Raw genomic sequence first — 14,033 nt, 5'->3', positions numbered from 1 at the left:
TCTATCAAATGAAATGTAGAATGTGTGTTTATTTACATTGAGAGTTTATGACAAAGTTTATATACACTGAAGGCATCAACTGGCATTGAGCGCTAGCTGTTACTACAAACCGACCATGGTAAAAAGTAAATCAATTCCCAGGATGAAAATCATTTCCTGATGGTTCACCGATATTTAAAACTTTACTGTGATTTATACAAAATCAATATTGAGTTTTTCCCTTATTAAAGGGTTTGGTTGGATTTAGTTGCATGAACTGATTGATAAATTGATTAAGTCTTGTACATTTTTTATACAAAAATCCATATCTCTGATCCTCTGGTACAGGGCTTTCAGCATTAACAATTTTTTTTTCTTATATATGTGTTTGCATTTTTCAGGTAGGTTTTTAATTGTATCTCCAAGTATCTGATCATGAACATTTCTAAGTTTTCCAATTTATCTGAAATTTAATAGGATAGTTAGTTAGATTGCAAAGACTCTATATTTACCTGAATAATTAAGTCTTCAAAGTTTACTGTTGTGTAATTGCTTTTCCTTCATGCAAAAAGGTACAAAACAGAGAAACACAATATATTAACTATTCCGTCTTTGCGTATTGCAGACTTATCTTCTGTTGTGAGCAGGTATTGATTGTTACGTCATTGGTTTGTGGGAGAAAGTTACGTCGTTTTCTCAAATATTGATGACGTTACTCTCACAAACCAATTGGGTAACAATCAATAGCTGCTAACATTAGAAGATAACTCTGCAATACGCAAAGACGGAATACTCCAAGCAGATCTTCACCATGTCTAAAGAATGGTTTATTAAAATTATTATTTCTACAGCAACTATAATGAATTGCACAGGAATAATACATATTATACCCAGTAGTGTGTTCTTACTTAGGGATCCCTGTCCCACTACAGGTAAAACTAGAGAGTTCCACTGCAGAGTTTTGTGTATAGAGTAACCTCCCCTTTAGTTTGGATATGGCCTCAGACCACAATTAATTCTACTATATGTTACTACCAAAGGAAAAATGAAATGAAAATATTTTAAAACTTTGCGCACTGGGTCTGGTGCCTATTTCATATTGTAGGTCTATTCAAACTGAACATACAGTGAGCTGGAAAGTACCTCATGACCTGCATTTAAGAACAATCATTTCATTTGAATGTCATTACCCTGAATGTATAGGGGAAAATACCAAAAATCCCAAAATATCACTGCGCAAGACTCATCACTCATTGTGTCCTGCTGTGTATACAAACATTTTTTTTGAATCACTAGAATAGATATTGTTGAACAATTCTATGTAAAAAACATGTACAAATTTATCATAGTTGATAGATCAGACACGAACAATTATTTAGTAACTGACCTGAAATGTCCTTATGCACTACATTCGTGTACAATGACCCGGAAGTGTATTTGTGGTCTGAGGCCATATAACTACTATGACTTTACCAGGGTACTACCATTGACCACACAGTTTAGTTGGTTAGGGTGACAGTATTATGACCAGAGTTTCAGGGGGCGAACCTGGTCTGCCCATGTTATTTGTACATTTACATCACGAATGATGTTTTTAGGTTACCTGACCATTGGTCATGGTAACCTATTGTGATAGCCTTTTGTCCGTCTTCGTGCGTTAACTTTTCCTTGTGAACACAATTACTTGAGTAAATGTTAACCGAGTTTGATGAAACTTTGTATGCAGCCATAAATCAATAAGATCTTGGTCGAGTTTGAAAATGGGAATTATTGGAAGATAACTTGCAGAGTTATTGCCCTTTGTAATAATATTATTATTGGACCCTGTAAACACGAGAAGCTGAGTAAATGTTAACCGAGTTTGATGAAACTTTGTATGCAGCCATATATCAATAAGATCCCAAACGAGTTTGAAAATGGGAATTATTCGACAGTAACTTACAGAGTTATTGCCCTTTGTATTAATATTATTATTGGACCTTGTGAACATGAGAACTTGAGTAAATATTAACCGAGTTTGATGAAACTTTGTATGCAGCCATAAATCAATAAGATCTCGGATGTATGCAGCCATAAATCAATAAGATCTCGGATGAGTTGGAAAATGGGAATTATCGGAAGATCACTTACAGAGTTATTGCCCTTTGTTATATTATTATTATTGGACCTTGTGAACACGATAACTTGAGTAAATAATAACAGACTTTGATGAAATTTTGTATGCAGCCATATATCAAAAAGATCTCGGATGAGTTGGAAAATGGGAATTATTCGACTGTAGCTTACAGAGTTATTGCCCTTTGTAATATTATTATTATTGGACCTTGTGAACATGTTAACTTGAGTAAATAATAACAGAGTTTGATGAAATTTTGTATGCAGCCATATATCAAAAAGATCTCTGACGATTTCGAAAATGGGAATTATTCGACAGTAATTTGCAGAGTTATTGCCCTTTGTATTAATATTATTATTGGACCTTGTGAACACGAGAACTTGAGTAAATGTTAACTGAGTTTGATGAAAGTTTGTATGCAGCCATATATCAATAAGATCCCGGACTCTAAATGGGAATTATTTGACAGTAACTTACAGAGTTATTGCCCTTTGTAATATTATTATTATTTGACCTTGTGAACATGATAACTTAAGTAATTACAACCAAGTTTGATGAAACTTCGTATGCAGCCTTATATCAATAAGATCTCGGATGAGTTGGAAAATGGGAATTATTCGACAGTAATGCACAGAGTTATTGCCCTTTGTAATAATATTATTATTGGACCTTGTAGACTCGATAACTTGAATTAATGTTGACGGAGTTCAATGAAACTTTGTCCGGTAATTATTTGACGGTTACCTGCAGAGTTATTGCCCTTTGTCATTATATTATTATTTGTCCCTGTGATGTTGATTGACATTACACAAGAATAGATGAAAATTCATGTGGTACACCTTTTTCAGTCATGACACATTTTTGCTACTAACAAGGTGCTATTAAAATTTTGTGCCTTATTTAGTAAATCATTGATTTATGCTTTTACTTTTTTCTTTTAACCAGGAACAGAAGACATACAGTTATCAAGTGTTAACGTATGCCGAACTATTAATTCATTTGCAATTGACAACAAAAGAGGATCTACAAATATACATTTATTTACAATATACAATATCTATATAAGCATACTCTTTCACACTCACTAATAACTCTCATACAATTCTACATTGGACATATATATTATGATTTACTTACATCTATAAATAGATAAATATATATATTATATTACACCTAAATCCCTAAGTCTATAATATAATGAATAGTCTTTGTAGCTTCCCACACGAACAGATCACAAAGTTCCGTTACCGTTAATTTCCATCCCGCCTTCTGGCAAACACAATCAGTAGCCAAACACTCTAGGAATGTCCCCCTGGTCAACTGGCAGATGACATCTATGGCTGAACTGTATCTCAGCTGCTGAAGTCACAGTTGCTGTGTCGGAGTTCAACTCCACTCAACTATTACCGGGCCTCCATACCACAGTATGTCACATCATGCTCCCGGCCTCCATAATAGAGTACTATGTCTCCATAACTAGGGAAAATATCAACAGGTTCCATCTCTGGATAATCATATCCATATGTATAAGTCAGTTCATAAAACTGCTGTCTCAGTGCATCGTAGGTGGAAAACATGGACAATAACACCGTTGGCCATCACAGGTTTCCATACTTTTGTCCTCAGACAAAACTGACAGGTCTCTCACTGGGAAATAAGCGTGAGCTGTATTTCACGCTAACTCCCGAATACTTCACAATAACAGAAGCAGTAATGAAAACAATGGTCACGCCATTATACCTGTCTTTCACACCTGTCCAAACAACTCTGCTCGTGCCCAGGTAAATATAAAGTTGGCACGCTTTTCTTTACCCGCGAAATACAAATACCAATAACCTTTCTTTCCTATTTAATACTCATTCATACTTACCGCATGGAATATAAAGTAACCTCAAATGTCAATATGTGACAACCGTCCCCATTTAGAAAAATTCATTTTGGAACAAATTGTATTTTTACAATACACATAAGACATTTTGCTCCTCACAATATATATCCTGGACTATGCACAAATTGTCCTGCATGGATGCATATCTACAGTCTGCTGAGGTAGTCCGCGCCCACATTGTCCTTGCCTCTGATGGCACGAATCGTAAAACGATATGGCTGTATCTGCAATGCCCATTGCATTAGAGTAGCGTTGGTGCCTTCATCTTGTTGAGATAGATCAACGGCTGATGATCGGTTAAATTTCTAGGATAAACTGCCTTCCATAAATGTACTTCAGGAATTTAGTGATTCCCCATACAACAGTTAAACATTCCTTCTCGACCACAGCATAGGATTTCTCAGCATCTTTCAACTTTCGGCTAGCATAGGCAACGGGAAATAGACTGTCAACAGCTTCCTGTAGAAGGACGGCCCCAAGACCGTAGTCTGACGCATCAGTCTGTAGTACAAACTCCTTCTCAATATCAGGTAGTGTCAGTATTGGACTGGATGATAACATTTTCTTTAAAGTTTGGAAAGCTCTTTCTTGAGGTTCCAACCATTTAACTCAATTAGGTTGTCCTTTTCTAGTGAGATCAGTTAATGGCACTGATATCGAAGCAAAGTCCGGTATGAACTTCTTGTAGAAGCCTGCCATTCCCATAAATGATCGCACTTGCTTCTTCGTCTCTGGTGTCTGAACATCCAGAATAGCTTTGATCTTGTCAAGATTTGGTGCAAGACGCTGGTCACCGACGATATGACCAAGGCATTCCAGACTTCCATATCCTATGGCACACTTGGTAGGTCTGGCTGTAAGACCTGCACTTCGAAGCCTCTGGAATAGCGTCTTCAAGATGAACAAATGTTCTTCCAACGTCCTGGTGTACACAAGAATATTATCTATAAAGCTCTCGATCCCAGTCATGTCTTTCAGAAGTTTCCTCATCATACGACAAAATGTTGCTGGCACATTCACAAGTCCAAAAGGCATCACAGAAAATTCGAACAATCCTTTAGTGGTTGAAAAAGCTGTCTTTTGTTGAGCTGTCTTCGCCATAGGCACTTGCCAATAGCCTTTACTTAGATCCAATCGAGAGAAGTATCGATGTCCTGATAGGCGTGCAAATATCTCATCCGCATTCGGCATTGGCTCTGCATCGAAGATGGTAACTCGATTCAGCTGTCGATAGTCAATACAAAACCTATTACTGCCATATTTCTTTTTGACAATTACAACTGGAGCAGAGTAAGGGGACTCGGCCGGCGTTATCAACATCTTCCCAACTTCATCTTGGATTGTCGCCTTCATACTGTAGGGTATACTATGACTCTTAGCCCTGACTGGTTCATCTGTCAAAGTAGTTATGTCATGTTCTCCCAGGTTGGTTTTCCCCAGAACATCTGTAAGGACGTCTTCAAATTCCTCTAACATTTCCTTGACATCTGTCATCTGTTCCACACCGAGTAATTCTGATACCAGTACATCTTCAGTAGTTTCAGATCTTATTGGTCCTGGCGATGTAACAATCGCGTCTTCGAGAATCTCTTCGTTCCCATTGCTGTCTTACTCCTCAATGACTGCAGCACAAGTGACTGACAGAACACCTGGATCATTTCTGACGACACGGTTACCGTCCCTGTCCACATATAGTCGCAATAGGTTTGCGTGGTAAGTCTTAGACTTTCCGTCGACTACAACTTTGTAGTCCATGGACCCGTTTCTCTCCTCAATTACATATGGTCCTTTCCACTGCATTAACAACTTGTTCCTCTTTGTTGGCAGAAGCACCAGCACCTTTTGCCCAGGATTCATCTTTCTGTCTTTCGCCTTCTTGTTATAGTACATTGCTTGACAAGTTCTGGCTGACTTCAATTGCTGCTGAGCCATCTTGCATGTCTCTTCCAAACGTTCTTTCAGATCAATAACGTATTGATAAGTGGTCTTTGTATCAGGATCAGGAATATCCTTGGTCAATAGTTCCCTGAGAATCATCATTGAGCCTCTAACCTTTCGTCCGTATAACAACTCAAATGGAGACAATCCAAGGCTCTCCTGCGTCACTTCACGATAAGCAAACAACAAAGCGTTGATATATTTGTCCCAATCACGAGGTCTTTCGGAACACATCCTACGAAGCATTTGCTTGAGAGTGCCATTAAATCGTTCAACAAGTCCATTGCACATCAGATGGTACGGCGTTGTAGTTAACTGACGAATAGACAACAAACGGCTAACTTCTCGCATCAAATCCGAAGTGAATTGTGAGCCCTTATCTGTCAGCACTTGAGGAATTCCAACACGACTGTAGACATCAACTAAGGCCTCTGAAACACGTTCAGTTTCAATGCTCTTCAATAGAACTGCTTCCGGATATCGCGTCGCATAGTCGACTATGGGGAGTATGTAACGGTTCCCACTTTCAGTTACAGGATCCAATGGTCCAACTATGTCAATGGCTACACGTTGGAACGGAGTGTCAATCAATGGCATTGATCCTATTGGCACTTTCCCAACCTTTCCCTTCGAAAATGTTCTCTGGCATGTGTCACAAGATCGGCAATATCTCGTCACATCGGTCGTCATTCCTGGCCAGAAAAACTCTGAGGTTATCCTTTCCAATGTTCTCTTAGCTCCCATATGACCGGCCATCATAGATTCATGAGCCAACTGAAGAACTGTCGGTCTGTATGCTGTCGGAACCACAAGGAAAAGTATGAATTGGCCCCTGGATGACAGTCCTAATTTTAATCGAATGTCACGTGACCGTTAAGGCCCATGGGCCTCTTGTTGATTTTTGGCGTTTATTTCAACTTTATTGCCTTTTCATATGAGTTCTGTAAGATTTATTTTCTTTTCAAAAATCTGTTATCATAGCTCTAGTCATGCTGTAAAAAATAGTTACAATTGATAGAAAGTTACAGTTTTTGGCACAGTAGCATAGGTATCTACCTACTGTTGTACAGTAGTACCAGTAAGTCTGTAAGTTTAACCAGTAGTGATGTTTATACACTGTAAGTTGTACAGTAGTACCAGTAAGTCTAAAAGTTTAACCAGTAGTGAGGTTTATACACTGTTAGTTGTACAGTAGTACCAGTAAGTCTATAAGTTTAACCAGTAGTGAGGTTTATACACTGTAAGTTGTACAGTAGTACCAGTAAGTCTATAAGTTTAACCAGTAGTGAGGTTTATACACTGTAAGTTGTACAGTAGTACCAGTAAGTCTATAAGTTTAACCAGTAGTGAGGTTTATACACTGTAAGTTGTACAGTAGTACCAGTAAGTCTATAAGTTTAACCAGTAGTGAGGTTTATACACTGTAAGTTGTACAGTAGTACCAGTAAGTCTATAAGTTTAACCAGTAGTGAGGTTTATACACTGTAAGTTGTACAGTAGTACCAGTAAGTCTATAAGTTTAACCAGTAGTGAGGTTTATACACTGTAAGTTGTACAGTAGTACCAGTAAGTCTATAAGTTTAACCAGTAGTGAGGTTTATACACTGTAAGTTGTACAGTAGTACCAGTAAGTCTATAAGTTTAACCAGTAGTGAGGTTTATACACTGTAAGTTGTACAGTAGTACCAGTAAGTCTATAAGTTTAACCAGTAGTGAGGTTTATACACTGTAAGTTGTACAGTAGTACCAGTAAGTCTATAAGTTTAACCAGTAGTGAGGTTTATACACTGTAAGTTGTACAGTAGTACCAGTAAGTCTATAAGTTTAACCAGTAGTGAGGTTTATACACTGTAAGTTGTACAGTAGTACCAGTAAGTCTATAAGTTTAACCAGTAGTGAGGTTTATACACTGTAAGTTGTACAGTAGTACCAGTAAGTCTATAAGTTTAACCAGTAGTGAGGTTTATACACTGTAAGTTGTACAGTAGTACCAGTAAGTCTATAAGTTTAACCAGTAGTGAGGTTTATACACTGTAAGTTGTACAGTAGTACCAGTAAGTCTATAAGTTTAACCAGTAGTGAGGTTTATACACTGTAAGTTGTACAGTAGTACCAGTAAGTCTATAAGTTTAACCAGTAGTGAGGTTTATACACTGTTAGTTGTACAGTAGTACCAGTAAGTCTATAAGTTTAACCAGTAGTGAGGTTTATACACTGTTAGTTGTACAGTAGTACCAGTAAGTCTATAAGTTTAACCAGTAGTGAGGTTTATACACTGTTAGTTGTACAGTAGTACCAGTAAGTCTATAAGTTTAACCAGTAGTGAGGTTTATACACTGTAAGTTGTACAGTAGTACCAGTAAGTCTATAAGTTTAACCAGTAGTGAGGTTTATACACTGTTAGTTGTACAGTAGTACCAGTAAGTCTATAAGTTTAACCAGTAGTGAGGTTTATACACTGTAAGTTGTACAGTAGTACCAGTAAGTCTATAAGTTTAACCAGTAGTGAGGTTTATACACTGTTAGTTGTACAGTAGTACCAGTAAGTCTATAAGTTTAACCAGTAGTGAGGTTTATACACTGTTAGTTGTACAGTAGTACCAGTAAGTCTATAAGTTTAACCAGTAGTGAGGTTTATACACTGTTAGTTGTACAGTAGTACCAGTAAGTCTATAAGTTTAACCAGTAGTGAGGTTTATACACTGTTAGTTGTACAGTAGTACCAGTAAGTCTATAAGTTTAACCAGTAGTGAGGTTTATACACTGTTAGTTGTACAGTAGTACCAGTAAGTCTATAAGTTTAACCAGTAGTGAGGTTTATACACTGTTAGTTGTACAGTAGTACCAGTAAGTCTATAAGTTTAACCAGTAGTGAGGTTTATACACTGTTAGTTGTACAGTAGTACCAGTAAGTCTATAAGTTTAACCAGTAGTGAGGTTTATACACTGTTAGTTGTACAGTAGTACCAGTAAGTCTATAAGTTTAACCAGTAGTGAGGTTTATACACTGTTAGTTGTACAGTAGTACCAGTAAGTCTATAAGTTTAACCAGTAGTGAGGTTTATACACTGTTAGTTGTACAGTAGTACCAGTAAGTCTATAAGTTTAACCAGTAGTGAGGTTTATACACTGTTAGTTGTACAGTAGTACCAGTAAGTCTATAAGTTTAACCAGTAGTGAGGTTTATACACTGTTAGTTGTACAGTAGTACCAGTAAGTCTATAAGTTTAACCAGTAGTGAGGTTTATACACTGTTAGTTGTACAGTAGTACCAGTAAGTCTATAAGTTTAACCAGTAGTCCGGTTTATACACTGTTAGTTGTACAGTAGTACCAGTAAGTCTATAAGTTTAACCAGGAGTGAGGTTTATATACTGTAAGTTGTACAGTAGTACCAGTAAGTCTATAAGTTTAACCAGTAGTCCGGTTTATACACTGTTAGTTGTACAGGGAATGAATTGTGATGGAGTGATATTTCGATAGCAGATTTCCCAGACAAAATATATTTGTTTTTTTTGTGTATGAATCCTTGTAAATACAAGGAAGTAGTACAGTCAGTGGCTTTGTGCCTGTTTATATCCTTGTCTATCCCGATTCCAGTGGAGGGGGAAGTAAAGCTTAGGGTCTAGGTTACTTAACGGATACGTTTATAAGCTGATCCTGGAGTTAGCACAGTATTGTCACAGCTGGTGTTATTTCATAACTTAATGTGTGACTTCTTGTATTATAATATCCGTGTTATGTAACATTTACAATTTTAGAGATAACCATGTTGATTTTTATGAATACTGAAAGTACCTCTGTGTGTATATATATGAAATGTTTGTGTTATATTTACTTTTCCACTGCCAAGGTCCTCTTTCACAGAAGAAATTGATAGAGCTATGAACAAACGTTTGATGCTATTCCTCCCCCCTCCAATAACAGGAGAGTACAACCAATAGAAGCAAATCTTTTGGTGATGTTAGGCTGTTCCAGGAATCTTGTTTACACTGATGACACAGACGCTTCAATGTGAAAAATATATGAAGAAAATATCTACATTTAGGTGGATAATAACTAAACATTTAGAATGTAGATATAAGGATCGAATGGCATTTTTCAATGTTCATGCTGGTATGAATGGAGATCGGTTGCACACATATTTCATGGGCTTGGTGGAATATGTATGTAACCAATTTGCGTTCATTACCAACATGAAATTGACAAAAATGTTGTTCAGTCCTTATATACAATCCTAGTTGTTACCTACTATTGATATGATATAATTGTGTGGTACAAACGATATTATACCATTACACAATCTTGTTAACTTTCAATTCAGATTTTAAAAAAAAACACACCAGTTTTTCTAGAATTTTAACATTGGTTTTTCACAGCTCCTCTACAAGCATTGTAAAAGATACCCTGCCACAACAGACATCTCAGTTGGTACTTTTATGCCTACTTCGTGTTTGACATATGCAACTTGAAATCTATTGAATCTCTAAGTTTACCTGTAAATCAATCTACCTGTAATTCAGTCTACCTGTAACTCAGTCTACCTGTAAATCAATCTACCTGTACCTCAGTCTACCTGTAGCTCAGTTTACCTGTAATTCAGTTAACCTGTAACTCAGTCTACCTGTAATTCAGTCTACCTGCAATTCAGTCTACCTGTACCTCAGTCTACCTGTAAATCAATCTACCTGTAATTCAGTCTACCGTTAACTCAGTTTACCTGTAACTCAGTCTACCTGTAAATCAATGTACCTGTAGCTCAGTCTACCTGTAGCTCAGTCTACCTGTAACTCAGTAAACCTGTACCTCAGTCTACCTGTAGCTCAGTTTACCTGTAATTCAGTAAACCTGTACCTCAGTCTACCTGTAGCTCAGTTTACCTGTAATTCAGTAAACCTGTACCTCAGTCTACCTGTACCTCAGTAAACCTGTTGCTCAGTCTACCTGTACCTCAGTCTACCTGTAAATCAATGTACCTGTACCTCAGTCTACCTGTACCTCAGTAAACCTGTAGCTCAGTCTACCTGTACCTCAGTAAACCTGTAGCTCAGTCTACCTGTACCTCAGTAAACCTGTTGCTCAGTCTACCTGTACCTCAGTCAACCTGTAGCTCAGTCAATCTTTGTGATGTATACAGTAATAAGGTATAACTGATATATAGTGTAGGGGGTACAGGGAGATGGATGTTGACGTAGGTACAGGATTGGTCACCATGACAATAAGCACCTTAACTCAAAAAGCCTCCAAGTCATCCCCTTACATCAGTGATGGCCAATCTTAAGCCTCTTCCCTCAGATTGTGTGATTCATATCTAATTAACACTTTCAGAAAACACCTGTTTATTGCAATACAGGTACTTACCTGTCCTAATCACCTCTACGTGATGACCATATTAGAGACAGATTTACAGGCGAGTGGGGATGGTTTGTGTATCTGTGGTTCTGGTACATTTACACAAAGTAAGGGCAAAAGGTAGCTTTAGCTTATTAGGAACAATTTCCAAGTCTCTTAGGTAAAAGAAATAGATGTGTTACAAATACTATGGGCCAAACTGTGAGTCACTGTTAAGGTCTGACTTGCAGTATATCTGAGTATTCTTACAGAATGTTCTGGTGAGAGGTGTGAATCACTCACAGTTTGGCCTATAGTATTTGTTACACATCTATAAATCCATGACGTTCTACAATGCTGTTTGGCCTATAGTATTTGTAACAGATCTATAAATCCATGACGTTCTACAATGCTGTTTGGCCTATAGTTTTGTAACAGATCTATATATCCATGGCGTTATACAATGCTGTTTGGCCTATAGTTTTGTAACAGATCTATAAATCCATGACGTTCTACAATGCTGTTTGGCCTATAGTTTTGTAACAGATCTATATATCCATGACGTTCTACAATGCTGTTTGGCCTATAGTATTTGTAACAGATCTATATATCCATGACGTTATACAATGCTGTTTGGCCTATAGTATTTGTATAAGATCTATATATCCATGACGTTATACAATGCTGTTTGGCCTATAGTATTTGTATAAGATCTATAAATCCATGATGTTCTACAATGCTGTTTAAAGCCTTATTTGTGGATACTTTTTTTTGCCATCCAGACATTTCGCCTTTAAAACATCTGAAATTAAATTCCATAAAAAATGACATCCTGAAGATTTCATCACAGGGATTGATAATAAGGGTGAGCCCGATAGTCTGAGACCTGTGAAATATCTAACTAGACTTGTGGTTCTGAAAACTGCCAGCTTGATGGACAAGTCAAAATCTAGCATTACTCATTATGTTAAGTTATATTGGATTTGTAGAACTTGCCATATCCTCTACTCTATTAAAACCTGTGACTATCACGTTTTGCCATATCCTCTACTCTGTTAAAACCTGTGACTATCACATGTTGCCATATCCTCTTCTCTGTATAAAACCTGGGACTTTTAAATTCTGCAATATCCTCTTCTTTGTTAAAACCTGTGACTATCACATTCTGCCATATCCTCTACTCCGTTAAAACCTGTGACTTTTAAATTCTGCAATATCCTCTTCTCTGTTAAAACCTGTGACTATCACAGGTTGCCATATCCTCTACTCTGTATAAAACCTGTGACTATCACATGTTGCCATATCCTCTACTCTGTATAAACATGTGACTATCACATGTTGCCATATCCTCTACTCTGTTAAAACCTGTGACTATCACATGTTGCCATATTATCTTCTCTGTTAAAACCTGTGACTATCACATGTTGCCATATCCTCTTCTCTGTTAAAACCTGTGACTATCACATTTTGCCATATCCTCTACTCTGTATAAAACCTGTGACTATTACATTTTGCCATATCCTCGACTTTGCTTATATCAGCTTCCCGTTCGGTTGCACTGGGGTTTTAATTTTCATTCCTATTTGTTATTTTTCCAATGATGCATTCGTTTTTCGACCTGTGTGATTTTAGCTTCCTATTTTACGTTACATACTGTTGTGTAATATTCAATGCCAGTTGTCTCTGTCAATTTCCCCTCAATGCATTAGCTGGTATTTTAACATTGTAGTCACGATTTCCCATAATGCTCTGGTGTTGTTCCTTGTTTACTTTGAGTGCCATTCCCTGCCAAAGATATGATGATCAATTCAAATATAGAATAATCTTTCTAGTTGTAGGGTATTATTAGGTATGGGCTCAAGGTAAGCGGCCTTATAGCCTTATCGATATCAGGAATCAGATATAAATCTGTACATTATTGTCACGCTACTGTCAAAGATCAAGGGGTAGAGAGTATATGGTGTATTCCATTACAGAATGATAACTTGTCACATGGTTTATACCCTGTAACAAAACATCTGTTAATAGTGTGTACGTATACTCTCTAACAAAATGTCTGTCACATGGTGTGTACATATACTCTCTAACAAAATGTCTGTCACATGGTGTGTACGTATACTCTCTAACAAAATGTCTGTCACATAGAGTGTACGTATACTCTCTAACAAAATGTCTGTCACATAGAGTGTATGTATACTCTCTAACAAAATGTCTGTCACATAGAGTGTACGTATACTCTCTAACAAAATGTCTGTCACATAGAGTGTATGTATACTCTCTAACAAAATGTCTGTCACATAGAGTGTACGTATACTCTCTAACAAAATGTCTGTCACATAATGTGTACATATACTCTCTAACAAAATGTCTGTCACATAGAGTGTATGTATACTCAACAAAATGTCTGTCACATAGAGTGTATGTATACTCTCTAACAAAATGTCTGTCACATCGACGGTATGTATACTCAACAAAATGTCTGTCACATAGAGTGTATGTATACTCTCTAACAAAATGTCTGTCACATAGAGTGTATGTATACTCTCTAACAAAATGTCTGTCACATGGTGTGTACGTATACTCTCTAACAAAATGTCTGTCACATGGTGTGTACGTATACTCTCTTAAAAAATGTCTGTCACATAGAGTGTATGTATACTCTCTAACAAAATGTCTGTCACATGGTGTGTATGTATACTCTCTAACAAAATGTCTGTCACATAGAGTGTATGTATATACTCTCTTACAAAATGTCTGTCACATAGTGTGTATATATTCTATA

At 37.0% G+C, this 14,033-nt stretch overlaps 1 protein-coding gene across 4 annotated transcripts in view; it reads left to right on the top strand.

Annotated features, from left to right (window-relative positions):
- Positions 1–14,033, top strand: part of LOC110463441 (beta-arrestin-1-like) — an 87,662-nt gene that overhangs the window by 15,800 nt on the left and 57,829 nt on the right. The gene's annotated exons all lie outside the window — the stretch shown is intronic.

Source organism: Mizuhopecten yessoensis, unplaced genomic scaffold (assembly GCF_002113885.1).
Source record: "Mizuhopecten yessoensis strain PY_sf001 unplaced genomic scaffold, ASM211388v2 scaffold10909, whole genome shotgun sequence".
Lineage (NCBI taxonomy): Eukaryota > Metazoa > Mollusca > Bivalvia > Pectinida > Pectinidae > Mizuhopecten > Mizuhopecten yessoensis.
This window is presented reverse-complemented; position numbering and strand designations above follow the sequence as displayed.